Source organism: Saccopteryx bilineata, chromosome 4 (assembly GCF_036850765.1).
Source record: "Saccopteryx bilineata isolate mSacBil1 chromosome 4, mSacBil1_pri_phased_curated, whole genome shotgun sequence".
In the NCBI taxonomy this organism is placed as follows: Eukaryota; Metazoa; Chordata; class Mammalia; order Chiroptera; family Emballonuridae; genus Saccopteryx; species Saccopteryx bilineata.
In genome coordinates this window covers 298045307-298062207 of record NC_089493.1, presented here as the reverse complement: position 1 = coordinate 298062207, position 16901 = coordinate 298045307, and the positions used below count along the sequence as shown (strand labels likewise).

Genomic DNA, 16901 nt, shown 5'->3' with positions numbered 1-16901 from the left:
CGCGCTGGGCGTCTCATGTATGTAACTCAGTCCCGTGATGCTGTCACATGTGCTATCCTCACTTCCTCACGAGGAGCCTGTGCTCAAGCAGATGAGATCACGCCCCAAGGTCCCCAGCGCAGGAGCGCCGAGGGCAGTTCTTGATCCTGGTCAGATGACAGTCGGGGGACCAAACGTTATACTTTCTGGTCCTTCTACTGGGCCAGGGGCACCCAGATTGGCTGGCACATGGTGGGCGGTGCCCCCTGTCACGACACACGGTCACAGTTAGATACTTTACGATGGGCAGAACCCTGTCCCAGGTGTTAGGAACACAGCGGTCAGTCACATGGTGGGCGGTGCCCCCTGTCACGACACACGGTCACAGTTAGATACTTTACGATGGGCAGAGCCATGTCACACGCAGTCTTTGTCCTGGAAGGACCGAGTGGAGAGGCCGTCGTCGGAGACACAGGCTGTCGGGCAGAGTGGTGGACGGTGTGAGCCCAGACTCTGCAGACACCAAGTTGAGGACACACGTCACCCGGGCCAGGTGCCAGCTGGGTGACCTCAGGCAGGTCACTGCACCTGCCCGGACCCTCGGCACCCCATTTGTACAACGGGACATTCCGTGGAAATGTCCTCAAAGTCGCTGTGAGAAGTAAAGAGAGAAGACAGACACGTGAGACCCAGTGCAATGCCGAGGGTGAGGGCAGGGCGTCCCCGGCTTACGAACAAGACAGATTCTGCAGGTTTGGTCTTAAGTGGAATTTGTATGTAATTTAGAAAAGGTGCATTTACCTATGGAATGCAATTTAGATTGTTTGTCTTTGTGTGTGTGGTGTGTGTGACAGAAACAGAGGGACAGATAGGGACAGACAGGAAGAAAGAGAGATGAGCAGCATCAACTCATCATTGTAGCACTTTAGTTGTTCATTGATTGCTTTCTCATACGTGCCTTGATGGGGGGAGGGGGGCTACAGCAGAGTGAGTGACCTCTTGATCAAGCCAGTGACCTTGGGTCCAAGCTGGTGAGCTTTGCTCAAACCAGATGAGCCCACGCTCAAGCTGGCGACCTCGGGGTCTCGAACCTGGGTCCTCGGCATCCCAGTCCGACGCTCTATCCACTGTGCCACCACCTGGTCAGGCCAGATTGTTTGTCTTGACACAGTGTTTGTTTTTACCTTTCTGCACCTACGAATACTTAAAAGTTTTCAGTCCTACAGAATCTGCCTCATTAATCACCCGGGGATGCCTGTACGGCTGAGATACACTGGACCTGAGGGGAAAGCGGTCAGTATTCTTTAGACAAACCAGGAAAGCCTTCCTAGGTGTGGTGACACTCCTGCAGAATCTTGGAGGGGCAGCTGCTTGCCAGGCAGCCCAGGCAGGGCCGGCCGCTAAGGCAGAGGATCCACCTGGGGCAAAGCCGTAAGACCGTCTGGGGGGGGGGGTGTGTGTGAGGACGGGCGTGAGATCCAACAGCTACCACGGACGGAGGGTGTGCCGTGTGCCTGGCATGGTTTCAGGCCCATGGTTCTTCCTCCTGGCTGCCCACTGGAAACCTGCAGAGGTTTGATCTGTTTTAATATGAATGCTGAGAACCCAGGTTCAAAACCCCAAGGTCGCCGATTTTAAGTGTGGACTCGTCCTGCTTGAGTGCGGGTTCGCTGGCTTGAGCATGAGACTGTAGACATGATCCCATGGTCGCTGGCTTGAGCCCAAGGTCACTGGCTTGAGCAAAGGGTCACTGGCTTGACCAGAGCCCTCCGGTCAAGGCACATATAAGAAAGCAATCAATGAACAACTAAGCTGCCACAATGAAGAACTGATGCTTCTCATCTCTCTTTTCCTGTTTGTCCCTATCTGTTCTGCTATCTCTCTCTCTCTCTCTCTCTCTCTCTCTCTTTCTTGTCTCTCTCACTAAAAAACAAAGAAAAAACCTTGACAATACATACCATATACACAGCCTAATATCTGGCAATAGGAAGTTCCCAATAAATGGGTATTTATTATTTTAAAAAGTGAAATACTTCCTTAAAAATCACTGTGGAATCAGAGGAGCAGTGTGTGCCTCGCCCCACTAACAAAATCTAGATTCTAGATCCTTCTTCCCTTTGGGGTCGGGGGGAGAGAGAGAGAAGACTCGGAGCAGTGAGAGGCTTGGCAGGCAGGGGCCCCCGGCAGGTCCCAGGCTCCAGTACCGGGGAGGCGAATGCCAAAGGACTGGGTCAGTTCCGCCCACAGCGCGGTAGCTGTGCGAGCTTGGACATGTTCCACCGTCTGCCTGGGCATCTGCTCATCAGATCATCCGCAGAACGCAGGTTTGGGTCTTCAAAGGGAAGATGGCTTTGGGCTCCCTCTCTAATTCTGACCAGCCCTTCCTCCTTCTCTGGGCGTGTTCCCACAGTGCCCTCTCCTGGCCATTCAGCAGAGAACAGGGCTGCTCAGGTGGACGTTGTCTTATATTGGGGTGGGGGAGGGGGAAACCAGGCTGCCCGTCTCCCCGGGGCGGGGCGGGGGGGGGGGTTAGAACCCATGGGGGCAGAGTGGATCGTGCACCAGGATAAAACTCAGGAAGTCTGACTTCCAAGAGGGACAGAATTTTAGAAAGAGCAACTTGCAGACTACTAATTGCAACAATGAGTAGATGGATGAAACTATGTATAAATTAAACGCCACAGCATGAATCAAGGGTACAAAGATAATGTCGACCACAAGTGCACCAGGCTCTGGGTACCGCTCTCTTTCCTGAACTGCATCCTCGTGGTGGCACGAGGGCTCATTTGGCTAAAATTCATCAAGCCGTGTATGTGAGCTGTGCCCATGGAATACAGACGAGACTCCAGTGCGCTGGAGTGGAAGCGTGACGTGGTGACCAGGTGACACCCGCCTTTTCACGTCAGCTGTGTTTGTGTCATTACTGGCAGGAGCTACCCAACTGTGACTGTCTGGAGAACAAGGCACCCCCTGTTGCTTTTACGTCTGGGGCTCGGCCAGCCGAGGGGAGCATGTGGCATCGTGTCACCAGCTCCGCTGAGTCCCTGGGACGCAGAGAGAGGCTGGCGGAGGAGCTGACTCACTGGGCTCTTCAGAACGTGCTTGAATGGCCTGGCGTTTCAGAACCAGAGGCGCTCTCCCCGGTTCTGAACCATCCAAGGGTCCGGAGGCCCAAGCTTGCCGATGGGAGTCTGTCTTGAGACAACGTCAGGGCTGAGCTGGGGACAGGGAGGTTTGTCGACCGCCGCCTGCCCAGGGCGGAGTCGTAGTTCACTAAGGCTCAGGCAACCGTGTCACTGTCTTTATTTACAGGTGGCTTGAGGGAAGTTAGGAGGTGTTCTTGAACTCACACCTCAGCGGGTGAGTATCTTGATTTCTGGTCCGGGGCAAAGTGGGGGTCAGTTTCCTGTGGACACAAGGGGGTCAGTTTCCTGTGGACACAAGGGGGTCAGTTTCTTGTGGAGGTTGTAAGATGAGATCATGTGTAAATCTCCTTTGGGTCTCTGAGGTTCTCTGACTTTTGTGAGTTCCTGTTGAGTGTGGAGGGGTCTTGAGGACATCAGGGCACATCACCGAGCCGTGCCACAGGTAACTAGTTGCTGCCACACCACATACGTACACACATACAAGCTCTCGTGTGCATCCATCCACACACACATGCACGGACGCGTACGCACACAGGCACACGTCCTGCCATAATTCTGACACGGGTGTTCCGTCGTCACTGTGCAACGTCACGGGTCACGCAGGGAGGCAGCTCAGCGTGGAAGGAAGAGCAGGCGTTTCGACCTGCCGCAGGCCTGCCATCTGGTCTTGAATCCCGTCCCTTCCTCGGGGTTGTTGACCTTAAACAAACAGCCAGCCCTTTCTCCAGCAGAGATGGGTTTATTCCGGAACAACAGAGAACTGCAATTCGGGGACCCATGGTCTCACAGGGACCCACCTGCACTTTCTGGGATGGCTATTCTCTGGCAGGAAAGAGGAAGTTGGCCACAACGATGTCAACAGGACGAGGACACTCACCGAACAGCCATCGTGCAGAACTGCCGGGGCTCTGGCTGAGTGGGAGCCCTATAACTAAGGATGTTGAGAAGAGGCCGTGTCGAGATCGGGAGGAGGGGCAGAGACCGGGACGGGCTGGTCCCACACTCACGTGCGGCAGATAAAAACTGGGAGGGATGTCCCCCCACTGAGCAGCGAGGGGTCCCTACCCCACACCAGGTCCCCCCAGCCCAGAATTCCAGTGCCGGGAAGAGAAGTCCTCATACCTTCCGGCTGTAAAAACCCACAGGGAGTGAGGTGGAGGGCTGGGGGTGCTGCTGGAGCCCCAGGCAGCTCCTCTCAAAGGTCTGGGGGAGGACTCCCTCAGGCTCTCCCCACCCCCCACTGGGCTCCAGCCTCCGGCAGCAGCTTGACAGGGACCGGGTCATCCAGCAGGAACTGAAGTGTCTGGCGTGAGGGCGGAGCCGGGGGGGGGGGGGAGGGTGGCTTTCTCCCAAACAAACACACGGGCAGAGGCCACTGTCCCTTTGAATAGCCCCCCGCCCTCACAGACTGGCAGGTGGGCGCCCTACCTGAGTCCTCAGCCTGGCTCCCACTGCGTGCCCGCCCTGGGGACTCTCCGAGGCCCCGCCCTCCCAGCTTCTAGGGCCACCGGAGCAGTGTCCAGGGGCTGTCCCATCCTCAGGGGCTGTCCTGGCTCCCGCTCCAGACTTTCTTACGATCTCTCAGACGAGCGAGCGGCGTCCAGCCAGTGGCGGGAGTCAGCCGGTTCACACCGGTGGGGCGGAGCCGACACCTCAATTCTTGTTGAGTTCTGTGAACCGGTTGTTAAAATGGCCCTTGTCCATCTCTGAGGGGGGCGCCTGGGCAGCCGCCCAGTGTGGACATCACAAACTGACACTCCTGACTCTTTCTTAAGGTTCACGCTTGTGACAGTGTCGTCTAAGCACCCATGGTCATGTTCATTCCATCCACGGGTGAAAAAAAAACTTGAGGGAACTATGTGTGTGATATTTGTTGATTCATCCCATAAAACTCCTCATCCCTCTGATGACATGCTACATGTTCATTCCCCCACGTTTGTTACTCCAGAAAACACACGTACAACGTACAGAGAAAAAGTGCCAAACGACACGGGGGTGACAGGCTGTCCTGGGAAATATCTTAAATCACAGATTCATTCTTTTGGGTCAGGTATTACTGAGTATTTTTTCATTAATGTTTTAGAACTCTTTCTTATAACCTCATCTAGTTGTGTGTCCCTCTTTTGTTGTTCTTATTTAAGTATTCAATGCGTGAAATAATATCTTTTTTTTATATATATATACTGAAAACAGTCCTCAGGGCAGAGAGCCAGTTCTTCATTTATTTGAATCCCACGGCTGCCTCTGGCCTTGGCATGCCCTGCACCTCTTGCTAAGTGGCCCAGGGCCGGCACTCCCTGCAGCCGGCCTGGTTCACCGCTTGGTTTTGGCCGGGGCAGCTCCAAGCCTGGCACAGGTAACAACCACCTGCAGATCACTCTGTGGCTCACGCCAGGTCATGCCAGGAAGAACCAGGTGGCCACTGACCTTGGCCTGCGCCCGCGGGGAGGCTCCCGAGCCTGGATCTTCTTTATAAAGAAGAACAAAAGATAAAAAACAAACAAACAAAAACCGGCCCTGGCCAGTTGGCTCAGTGGTAGAGCGTCAGCCTGGCGTGCGGGGGACCCCGGTTCGATTCCCGGCCAGGGCACACAGGAGAAGCGCCCATCTGCTCCTCCACCCCTCCCCCTCTCCTTCCTCTCTGTCTCTCTCTTCCCCTCCCGCAGCCAAGGCTCCATTGGAGCAGGGTTGGCCCAGGCGCTGGGGATGGCTCCTTGGCCTCTGCCCCAGGCACTAGAGTGGCTCTGGTTGCAACAGAGCGACGCCCCGGAGGGGCAGAGCATCGCCCCCTGGTGGGCAGAGCTTCGCCCCCTGCTGGGCATGCCGGGTGGATCCCGGTCGGGCGCATGTGGGAGTCTGTCTGTCTCTCCACGTTTCCAGCTTCCGAAAAATATGAAAAAAACAAACAAACAAAAACAAAAAACAAAACCCATGAACAATAAAATGGCAATCGATGGTTGAATTAAAAATATACACAAACAAGTGGAACAGAAACAGACTGATAGATTCAGAGGCTGTTTCGATGGTGGCCAGGTGGGGAGGGGTGAGGTGGAGGGATGAAGAAATACACGTGTCTGTTGACAGAAGTTTCACAAGGATTTAAAGCACAGTGTAGGGAATACAGTCGACAATATTCTACTGAGTTTGTATGGTGTCAGTTGGGTGCAAGGCTTGTAGGGATGACCACTGAGTGAGTTAGGGAATGTTCGATCCCTGGGTGTAGACTTGAAATGAATATAATCATGTATGTCAACTGTAATTGAAAATAAAATAAACTTTAAAAAAGGAGAGAAAGTTGGGAGTTCTTGTTGGGCTCTGTCAGGTACAGAGGGAAGGAGGTCACCCCCATCTCCAGTGTAAACAAGGTTTCTGTTAATTGCTACTTAGACCAGGGGTCCCCAAACTTTTTACACAGGGGACCAGTTCACTGTCCCTCAGACCGTTGGAGGGCCGGACTATAAAAAAAAACTATGAACAAATCCCTATGCACACTACACATATCTTATTTTAAAGTAAAAAAAACAAAACAGGAACAAATACAATATTTAAAATAAAGAACAAGTAAATTTAAATCAACAAACTGACCCGAATTTCAATGGGAACTCTGGGCCTGCTTTTGGCTAATGAGATGGTCAATGTGCTCCTCTCACTGACCACCAATGAAAGAGGTGCCCCTTCCGGAAGTGCGGCGGGGGCCGGATAAATGGCCTCAAGGGGCCGCATGTGGCCCGTGGGCCGTAGTTTGGGGACCCCTGCTTTAGACCATGCAACCCTGCATGTTCCCGCTCTCTGAACCTCAGACTAGCTCCCTGGTCTGCACGATGGGGAAACTGAGGCTCACTTATCTCCAGACACTCCATCAACGACAGGTCTCCCGGGTGATACTGAGAAGTCCCTTCAACCCTTCTGTGCCTCCGTTTCATCCTCTGTGAAGTCGAAATAACAGCCCCCGTCTCCAAGGGGGACTGTGAGGATAAAGTCAGACAACAGTGCAGTGTGAGGAGGCCTGCGTGTCCTGTTACAGAGGAAACCAGCCCCAGCCCGAAGTGGCATCGCTCACGCTGACAGTGTACGACACCCAGCCTAGAAGGAACGCCTGGTCTAACCATCCTGTCGGCCTCTCTCAGAAACGTGACATAAAGGGGACCCCATGCTGAACCCGACGAGCTCAGGGGAGGCCCGCAGGGCGGTGGGTGGCCCTGCATGCTGAGACCAAGGGCGGTCGAGAGTGAACCCTTCCTAACTAATAGCAAGTCACGGAGGCTGGTCATGTCCTAGGCTGGCGTCTTCCCTGGTGAAGGTCGACCGTCTTGACCTGAACTGAGCGTCCTGTTGTCCTTCTGCCTCTACAGTCGTGAACCTTTGGAATGTCAGAGTCACTTCCTTTTTTTTACAGACCCCCTCACGGCCCCAGAAGAGCAGGGACCACTCAACTCCTGGGCGGGACTGTTACTGCGTTCAGGGTTCACAGCCGACTAGCCTGTACCTCCCCGTGTAAAAGAAGTATGTGTCTGTTAGTGTGACTTTTGATCCGACACCCCAGAGATTTCCCCGCGGCCCCTCTCTCCCGCCCCCCCTGATCAATCCCCGAGAGACGGCGGGCGACCCCTCACGCCTCCGCCTTCCGTGGGAACGTATAGAACACGGTGGAACACAGCCACTCTCTGGGACTTCTGGTCCATTGGGACTCTTCTTCCCAGCCATGGCCAGTTGGGCTCAAATAAACACATACTCATTCTCGATCCTTTTAAAACGTGTCTCACACGGGCGGCGGTTTTCTTTGCTGACAGCTTCCTTGCCCCCCTCCTTCTTCCTATAAAAACCTTCCACTGGGTGTGCTCCCTGGGAGCACCCTTCTGCCTGCTCGATGGGGGGCTGTCAGAATCAGGAACCGCTCAGTGAAAGCTAACTAGGTCCTCGGGCTTATTGGGTGGGATTCTGTGGGGTTTTTTTGTTTTGTATTTTTCTGAAGCTGGAAATGGGGAGGCAGTCGGACAGACTCCCACATGCGCCCGACTGGGATCCACCCGGCATGCCCACCAGGGGGTGATGCTCTGCCCATCTGGGGTGTTGCTCCGCTGCAAGCAAAGCCATTCTAGCGCCTGAGGCAGAGGCCATGGAGCCATCCCTAGTGCCCGAGCCATCTTTGCTCCAATGGAGCCTCGGCTCTGGGAGGGGAAGAGAGAGACAGAGAGGAAGGAGAGGGGGAGGGGTGGAGAAGCAGATGGGCGCTTCTCCTGTGTGCCCTGGTCGGGAATCGAACCCAGGACTCCTGCACGCCCCAGGCCGATGCTCTACCACTGAGCCAACCGGCCAGGGCTGAATTCTGTTTTTTTAATAGTACACGTTAAGTGTCCCTGGAGCATTATTCCCTGTGCTCAGGAAGGGGAAGCTCCCGCCACGCTCACAGTCCTGGTGAACGCAAGATTGTGAGTAAGGGTCTCCTTTTGGTCACAATCCAGGAGGTGGGCGGGCAGACCAAGAAAGCCGAGAGGCAGCTGAGCACATGACCACGGGGATAAGAGGGGTGAAGACGATGAGGATGAGGATGGTGACAAACGTGCCGTAACTCTCCTGTCTGCTGCTTATGTATTGCTGAGTGATTTTTCCTCTCTTATCCACCGTATTTCCCAGCAGCCACCTTCCTCCTGTTTTTCAGAGAAGGTGTGGGAGCCCTTAGATGGCCGGTCTGGGACTCAGGACCCAGGGTTCTGCCCTTTAAAACACAACTCTTCTCAATGATTTCACAGCCAACATTAAGCTGTTCTAATTTTTTTATTTTTTTTATTTTTTCATTAGACGGTCTGGTTTAAAATATGTACAGCCTGTACAACACTTCCCACCACGCACAGTGCCTATTAAATAGTAAGTAGCATTGTGGACCCTTTCTCTGGGCAGGGGGCGGGGCCTGGAGGGAGGGAGGAGGGGGGGAGGGCAACGGGGGCAGGAGCAGCCAATGCAAATGGTCCGGCAGGTGGCTGTGCAACAGGGCTTCAGCCTGTCAAATTATATTTCCCAAAACACCCCAATGGGTGGTGGCTGCTAGGCCTCAGGCGTCTTAACATCTAAACTGCAATAGCTCCGTCTCAGATACAAGAGCCACGCTCCCACTCAGAGATCAGCGGAGGAGTGGGGCGCAGAGGAATCGGCTTCATGTGCAGAGGCAGCGATGGGTCTCAGGCCAGAAGGGTGCTGCCTCTCCTGCCTCCAGCTGCGGGCGGCCGAGGGTCCCCGGGAGGAATGCTGGCCGCCTCCAGAGCCCCAGCCGTGGCCTCAGATCTGGCTGATGGCGTCCTTGGGGAAGGTGTAGGTCAGCGGTGCCTCGTAGAGGCTCCCCCCGTCGGTGCTGAGGTCGTCATCGTCGTCCATGTCATCTAGCACTTTACTGGGCAGCTTCTTCAGTCTCAAGTTTTTCTTCATGGAGTTGAGCTGTCCCTGCAGCTGCTCGTTCACGTCCAGCTACTCCTCCAGCTCCCTCTGCAGCTTCTTTTTAGAGCTTTCCAGCCTGTCGATTTCCTCCTCGGCCTCCTCCACCTGCCGCTTCATGGCTTTCAAGCGCAGGCTCAGCTGGTCCTTCTGATCAGTCAGCGACAGATGCTCGTCGTCCACCTGCATCACCAGCTCCTTCACCTTCCGCTCCAGCCTTCGGTTGGTGAGCTGGAGGCTGGCCCGGTCCCTCTCCTCGCTCTCCAGACGGTCCTCCAGCTCCGCAATCCTGGCCTCCATCTGCACCACCAGCCCCTCTTTGCTGGACCGGTAGGTGCCTTCCAGGTGGGTAATCCGCCTCTTTAAGTCCTTGTTCTGTCTCTCCAGGGAAATCTTGTCACACTCCAGGTCTTGCCGCACAGCTCTCTCCTGAAGTAGCTCATTCCTCATCTGCTCCATCTGTTCCCTGCTCCGAGTGATCCTCTCAGACAGCAAATCCGAGTTATTTCTTTCTTCTTCCAGTTCAATCTCCAGTTGAGACACCTTGTCCTCCATCTGCTTGACTAGTCTGCTCCGGTCATCTTTGAGGTGACTCTTGGCCTCCAGCTCGTACTCCAGGTCCTTCAGCGTCTGCTCCAGAAGCTGCCTCTTCGTGAGTGCTTCCTCCTGAGCCCTCTGGTAGTCCCGTAACTCCTCCTCCATCAGGCGCGTCTCCTCCTGCATCTTCGCGGCAGTCAGACGGAACTTCTCTGCCTCTAGGGTTTTCTCCTTCAGCTGCCTTTGCATTTCGGCCAGCTCCCGGCGATTTTTCTCCTTGTACTCATCCAGCTGGTTCTGCAGCTCCAGTGTTGACGTGCGGGACACCTCGACGATGTCGGCCATCTCCTTCTGCAGTTTCTCGATGGTCTTGTCAAGGTGCCACCGCTCATTCTCCATTTCGTTCTTCAGTCTCCTTAACTGCTCCTTCTGCTCCGTCTCATCTCTTAGCTTCTCTGACAACTGCTTCTGCTCCTGGGTGGCCCGACTCAGACTTCTCTGAGCTCCTTCGAGCTTGCTCTCCAGGGCCCGTCGGGCTGCCGTGGCTTCTTTTTCTTCCTTCCTTGCACGCAGGAGGGCCTCCTCTAATTGCCGAGTCTCCTCCTCGTACTTCTTGAGGGTCTCCTTCGCTTTGGCTTCATCACCTTTGATATCAGCCAGCTGCCTCTGAAGCCGGGCGGCGCTCTGCTCCAGCTCTGCCAGGCTTCCCTGCAGCCTCTTCTTCTCCTCCTCCAGAGCCTGCACCTGCTCTGCAGCCTGGGTCTGCTCCAAAGTGGGGTTCCGACTGGCCAGGACTTCAACATTCTTGGTCGCCTCGTCCACGCTCTCCCGCAGGGCCTGCAGCTCGGCGTCGTACTGCTCCTTCAGCTTCTCCATCTCCTGGTCGTGACTGGACACCTCCTCCTTCAGGGCTCCCTTCAGGGCGGTGAGCTCGCGCTCCCGCTTCCTCAGCAGGTCTTCCTGCTCCTCTTTGGCGATAAGCAGGTCCTGAAGGTCCTGCTTTGCCTGTAAGAGTTCCTCAATCAGAGCCCCCTTCTCCCTGTCTTCAGATCGTTTAGCACAGTCCAACTCATCATGCATTTCTGAGAGCTGGTCCTGGAGATCCCTGATCTCAGTCTGGTGCTGTTCCCGTTCCATCTTCACCTTCCAGGTTTTTCCGGAGCTCCCCTTCGCTTTCCTCCAGTCGCTGCTGCAGCACGGAGTTCTCCTCCACCTTAGTTGCATGCTGGCCCTGGAGCTCTTCCAGGTTTGCTTTCATTCTCTCTCTCTCTTCTTTAATGTTCTGTTGATTCTTGACTTCTAGTTGAAGCTTTCTCTGAAGTTCAGTCACTTCTGTGGTCAACTTGTTTTTCTGTTCCAACAGATCTTTGACTTCAGACAAAGAATTAGAAGCTTGATTATTTCCTTGCATGCTTCCTGCAGCTCGAGACTTTAAAGTCTGGATTTTCTCAAAGACCAGGTTGACTTTTCTTTTAGTAGCATCATCATTATCTGTGCTTCCTTCTTTGAGATAATTGTAAAGTATCTGCTTGGCCGTCTCCTCGTTGGTTTGTTGAGTGACCTCTTGCTGGCCTTTTAACAGATCCGGTGTGGCCTGAGTATTTGAGGTGGAAGTAAATGTCTTCACAGAAATCTTCTTGGCACTAGAGTCAGGGGAGGTTGCAAGGCCCCGACTCTGTAACATCAGCGTGGCAGTGGCTGTTTTGATTTCCTCCTCCTTCTTATTCTGTGCTGGGAGGGAGGAAGCATGAGCCGTAGCACTTTCCTGACCACTTTTGTTTTCGAGATCTTTGCTCTGCTGGGGAGGCCTGGGGTGGGCTCCCTGCAGCTTGGCGGAGGCACTGCCGGCCCCCTGTTTCCCACGGGGCTCCTGGCCAGGCTGCCGCTGTGGGCATACCTGTGAGGGGCGCAGCAGGTGCTCACTGGACTTGCCCAAGTTCCTGCTGAATTCGTTTAGGTACTCTGAGTTCCCCTGGAGACCAAAAGGAAAGGCACTGTCCACGCTTCTGGACCTCTTCCTATCTTCTGGATTGATTCTGTTTCGCTTCCCAGACCTTCCCCTTCTCTGCAGCCCAGGTTTTTGGTCAAATTTTTCAATCAACTGATCCACGCCAGGAATTGATCCCGTATCAATATCCCGCCCAGTTCCTGGCAAGAAGGGGATATACCTTCTGTTCTCATGACGATTCACATTGTCAGCATGGATGGCACATTCTTGATCATCGAGTAAAAACCTGTACAAGGAGTTGGCCGAAGTGGGCGTTGTTGATGACGATGAGGATCTCCGAGACCGAGCTCCATCCAGAATGGCGCCAGCTGAATCTTGTCTCCGGAAGGGAAGCACATCTGGCCTGGCCTTCTTGGTTTCAGACTGGGTGTGTGGGCTGTGGGCAGGTAGGGACCTCCCGCTAGGGGAGAGGACCTCCTCCACCAGTCCCTCCTTGGCACAGCTCTGAACATTCACGCAGACCGAGGTCTGCTTCTTGGGGTCATCTATGACCACCGAGCTGCACACACGAATGGCTGTCACGTTGGATCTGGCCAGGTCTTCCAAAGGAGGGCTGGTAGGCTGGGAACTACTCGGTTTGGGAAAGCAAGTCCAACCCTTCTTATTGTTGGTACTATCTTCTGTTAAGGTTTTCAGACAGTTACTCTCAGGAGGTGGGTGCTTTTTTAAGTTCAACTCATTCTTCTCGGGGTCGTAGGGCTGCAAAAGCTCTGGATGCCTCTGAAAGTTCAGCACATAGGATGGCTTCATGAGCTCCTCTTTGTGTTCTAGCACTCCATTCTTGCCCTCAAAGAGAGAGGGTTGCTTCAGCGTTCTGACTGAGCTGGGTGGGGCATACGGGTTTTCTGGAAGCTGCAGTTCCTCTGCACTGTTCTCCTCTAGTCCAGCCCCGTTGCTGGGATGCACAGGCAGGTTATTTATCACTGCAGATGGAAATGATGGCCCATTTTCAGAAAAAGATGCACCTGGCAGGCAGCACTCTGTGTTATTCAGGACTATGTAGGGGTGGCCATCAATTCCCTGTACCCGAATACTGACACCATAGGACCCCGCCTTAGAGTGCTGGGAATGCCTTGATTTTTTGGTTTCATCACTTGCAAGTCTCAGATGGACCCCGTATTCCTGCTGCACGTGTTGATATTCACCAAAATACAGCTCCATGGTTCACTGCTTCCGCGCCGCCAGGGTCTCCAGGTCCCGCTCCCGCCGCAGCCAGCAGAGCCGGCTAAGCTGTTCTAATTGGATATTGTTGTTGTGTTTGGGGGTTTTTTTTGTGGGGGGTTTTTTTGCTTCCTTTTTTTCTAAATTGCTCATTTGAGTCTTGGTTTCATCTACTCTCCTGTTGATTCCCTATAAATTATTCTTCATTTCAGACAGTGTATCCTTCCTCTCCGACTGGTCCCTTTCTTATGTCTTGATGTTCTCACGGAATTCACTGAGCGTCCTTCTCGCCGGTGTTTTAAACTCTGCGTCCAGTCGCTTGCTTGTCTCCATTTTTTTTTTTTAATAATTTTTTTTAGTTCCTTTTCTGGAGTTTCGTTCTGTTCTTTCCTTTGGGACACATTCCTTTGTCTCCTCATCTTGGCAGCCGCCGTGTGTCTGTTTCCGTGTATTAGATAGAGCTGCTGCCTCTCCCAGGCTCGGCAGAGTGTGGCCTTGTGTGGCAGGTGTTCTGTAGGGTCCAGTGCTCAGCTGGGCGGGAGAGGACAGCTAACAGGAGAAGAGACACGGCTAGGGACTTGAACTCGGGAAATTGGATTCAGGTCCTGTGTCCTGTAGGTATGTACACATATGATTATGTATCCACGTGTGTGTGTGTGTGTGTGTGTGTGTGTGTGTGTGTGAGAGAGAGAGAGAGAGAGAGAGAGAGAGAGAGATAGGATGAGTGTCCCTATGTTTCTTTCTGTACTAAGCTGTATCTGCATAACTCAGTGTGCGTATGTTAGCACCTGTGTGTCCGTGACTGTCAATGTCTGTGTGAGTGTGAGGACTCCTGTGCTGGCAGATGCCACACACGTGTCAGTGCATGTGTGTATGTTCCCATGTGCCTGCATGCTAGTGGATGTAGCTACGTATGGTGGCACATTTGTGGACAGATGGGTGTCTATGTGTGTATGTGTTGTGTGTGTATAGACTGAAACAGAACACAGTGTCTAGTTGAAAACGTATGCTCCACATTGAGGCTACCCAGGTTTAAGTCCTGAATCTAGCATTTAAAAGCTATAGGCCCTTGGTGACTAATTTCTTGAAGCCTTGACTGATTCATTTATAAACTGGGGGTAATGACAGTACCTATCTTCAATATCTAATGTGAGGTTGAGTTATTATAATGCCCTTAACACACGGAGAGTCATGCCTGGAGCACAGGACTTGTTAAAAATGTTGGCTGTTATAAGTCACTCACTCGTGACAATAAATATGTGATGGAGCCCGTGGGACCAGGTGAGGACCTCGTGTGCAGAGGTGGGTCTCTGGGCATGTGGGGTTGAGAGCATATCTGTTAGAGTGGGTATCACACGGGTACATAACCGCATGTATGGGTGTACGGGTCCCGCGTCTAAAGCTACCCGGGTGTGTGTGCTTGTGATCGGCCTGCGCGTCTCTCTGTGTTTACATCCCACCAGATTTGAACCTCTAAGGACAGGGACTGTGTTTCATCTTCTTATCCAGGATCTCGGACCTGGGACATAACAAGTTGTTGATCAAATGAATGAAGTATAGACTGGACATTCGGTAATTGTTACTCACACACCAGACTCATTTGTAACTAGCTAGATGATAGGCAGATGGAAAGAGAGAGATAAAATAGGAGATAGATGATAGATTATAGATAGATAGATAGACAGATAGATAGATATAGATAGATGATAGATAGATGATAGATAGATAGATATAGATAGATAGATGATAGACAGATAAATAGATACAGATAGATGATAGATATAGATGATAGATAGATAGATAGATAGATAAATTATAAATACAGAGATGATAGCTAGATAGTTAGATAGCCAGGTTCAGCTCTAGTTAGGTAGAACCCCATGTCCCAGGGAGTTCCAAACGTTGCCCTTGGAAACCTTGTGGGTGATCATGAAGTTTCTTTGAGGGTCTGAGGAGAAGGGGGTCACAGACGTGGAGAGCTAAGGCACCAACAAGATTCTGTTTGCTCTGAATCCCTACCTGTTGGCTGTGTATTCAGCCCTGTATTGAAAGAAAAGGTTCCACTCTCATGTCTGAGAGTATTGCTCCAGCCCCGTCCCCCGAGCCCTGGAGAAGAGCCCTCTGGCCTCTCTCTCGGGTCACCTCGACCAGTGCACATCCTCCCGCAGGATGTCGGCGCCCTGAACCCTCTGAACTTCCCGGGGACACAGGAAGCCATTCCTCCCAGAAACCTCTCTCTTACAGAAGCTGGTCTCCAAGCGGCCGTGCTGGTCTCCCTCAGGCGGGACCCACGGCTGTGCTCGTGTGGGATGAGCTCACTCCCGGCCCCAGAGCAGGGGCCCAGGAGAAGTGGACCCCAGCAGGGAAGTCAGACCGGCCCCTGGTGCAGCGTGTGGGCCCTGGACTGGGACTCAGCGTGACCCTGCCTTGCCCGTGGTCATCGAGGGGCTCAGACAAGTCACAGGAAGGCTGATGTCAGAGGAGAGAGGGGACGGGAAGGGGCCAGCGAAGAGGAGCAGAGAGGAGGGCGTGACGGATGGAAAGACGGACAAACCGTGGCTCGCCTGGTCTTTCTGTCCCGGGACTCGGTGCTCCTGCATCTTCGTAGCTAACACCCTATTTGCCCCAGTCCATTGGAGCGGCTTTAGTTACTCGAAACCACACCGTCTTGGGGCGAAGCTGCGTGTTGGAAAGTCTCTCGTGCACGCTGCTCCCCGCCCCCCCCCCGGCTCTGGTCCCCCCCCCCGCTCTGGTCTCGCCCCCCCCCGCTCTGGTCCCTCCCCCCGCTCTGGTCTCGCCCCCCCCCCCGCTCTGGTCCTGCCCCCCCCCCCGCTCTGGTCCCGCCCCCCCCGGCTCTGGTCCCTCCCCCCGCTCTGGTCTCGCCCCCCCCCGCTCTGGTCCTGCCCCCCCCCCGCTCTGGTCCCGCCTCCCCCCCCCCCGCTCTGGTCCTGCCCCCCCCGCTCTGGTCCCGCCCCCCCCCCCCGCTCTGGTCCTGCCCCCCCCCGCTCTGGTTTCCCCCCCCCTGCTCTGGTCTCGCTCCCCCCCTCTGGTTCCCCCCCCCCCCGCTCTGGTCCCGCCCCCCCGCTGCTCCCCGCCCCCCCCACTCTGGAGTCGGCCCTGATCTGTTCCTTCTCCCTGAGACCAGCTTAGAGGGGGTGCTTTGTGAGGGCTCGTTAGAGGCTTCTGGAAAGGGGCTTCACCCGTCTCCCAGGCTCTGTGGCTGCACCCCAGCCCTCCCCCCCCCCCCCCCCCGGCAGAATAGATGCCTCATTTTCTTCTAGAATTCTCTGTGTAGCCCTTCCGGAGAAAACGTACCACTAGTCACCGCCGGAGGGGCGCTCTGGGGTGACAGTGTCTCTGCACCCTGATCAAGTCACCGCCGGAGGGGCGCTCTGGGGTGACAGTGTCTCTGCCCCCTGATCAAGCAGTTCCCCCAGCATTCGGGGCCCGGGGTAGGAGCCTGTGTCCATAATCGTAAGCACCCCAAAGAGGCTGGTGGTGTGGCGGGGGGCGCGGGGCAGCTGTGGGGACCAGACAAGCCATGGGGGCCAGTCTTTCCCGGAGCGGGGTCTCCACAGAGTGGCCCCTTTCCCAGAGGTTCCCGTGGCGATGGTGGAGCCCCGTGATGGAAACAGGTCAGAGGA

General features: G+C 54.4%; 1 pseudogene; it reads right to left on the bottom strand.

Annotated features, from left to right (window-relative positions):
• Positions 1-9056: 9056 nt before the first annotated feature.
• On the bottom strand, positions 9057-13314 carry LOC136334986 (cingulin-like protein 1 pseudogene; annotated as a pseudogene).
• Positions 13315-16901: the final 3587 nt, after the last annotated feature.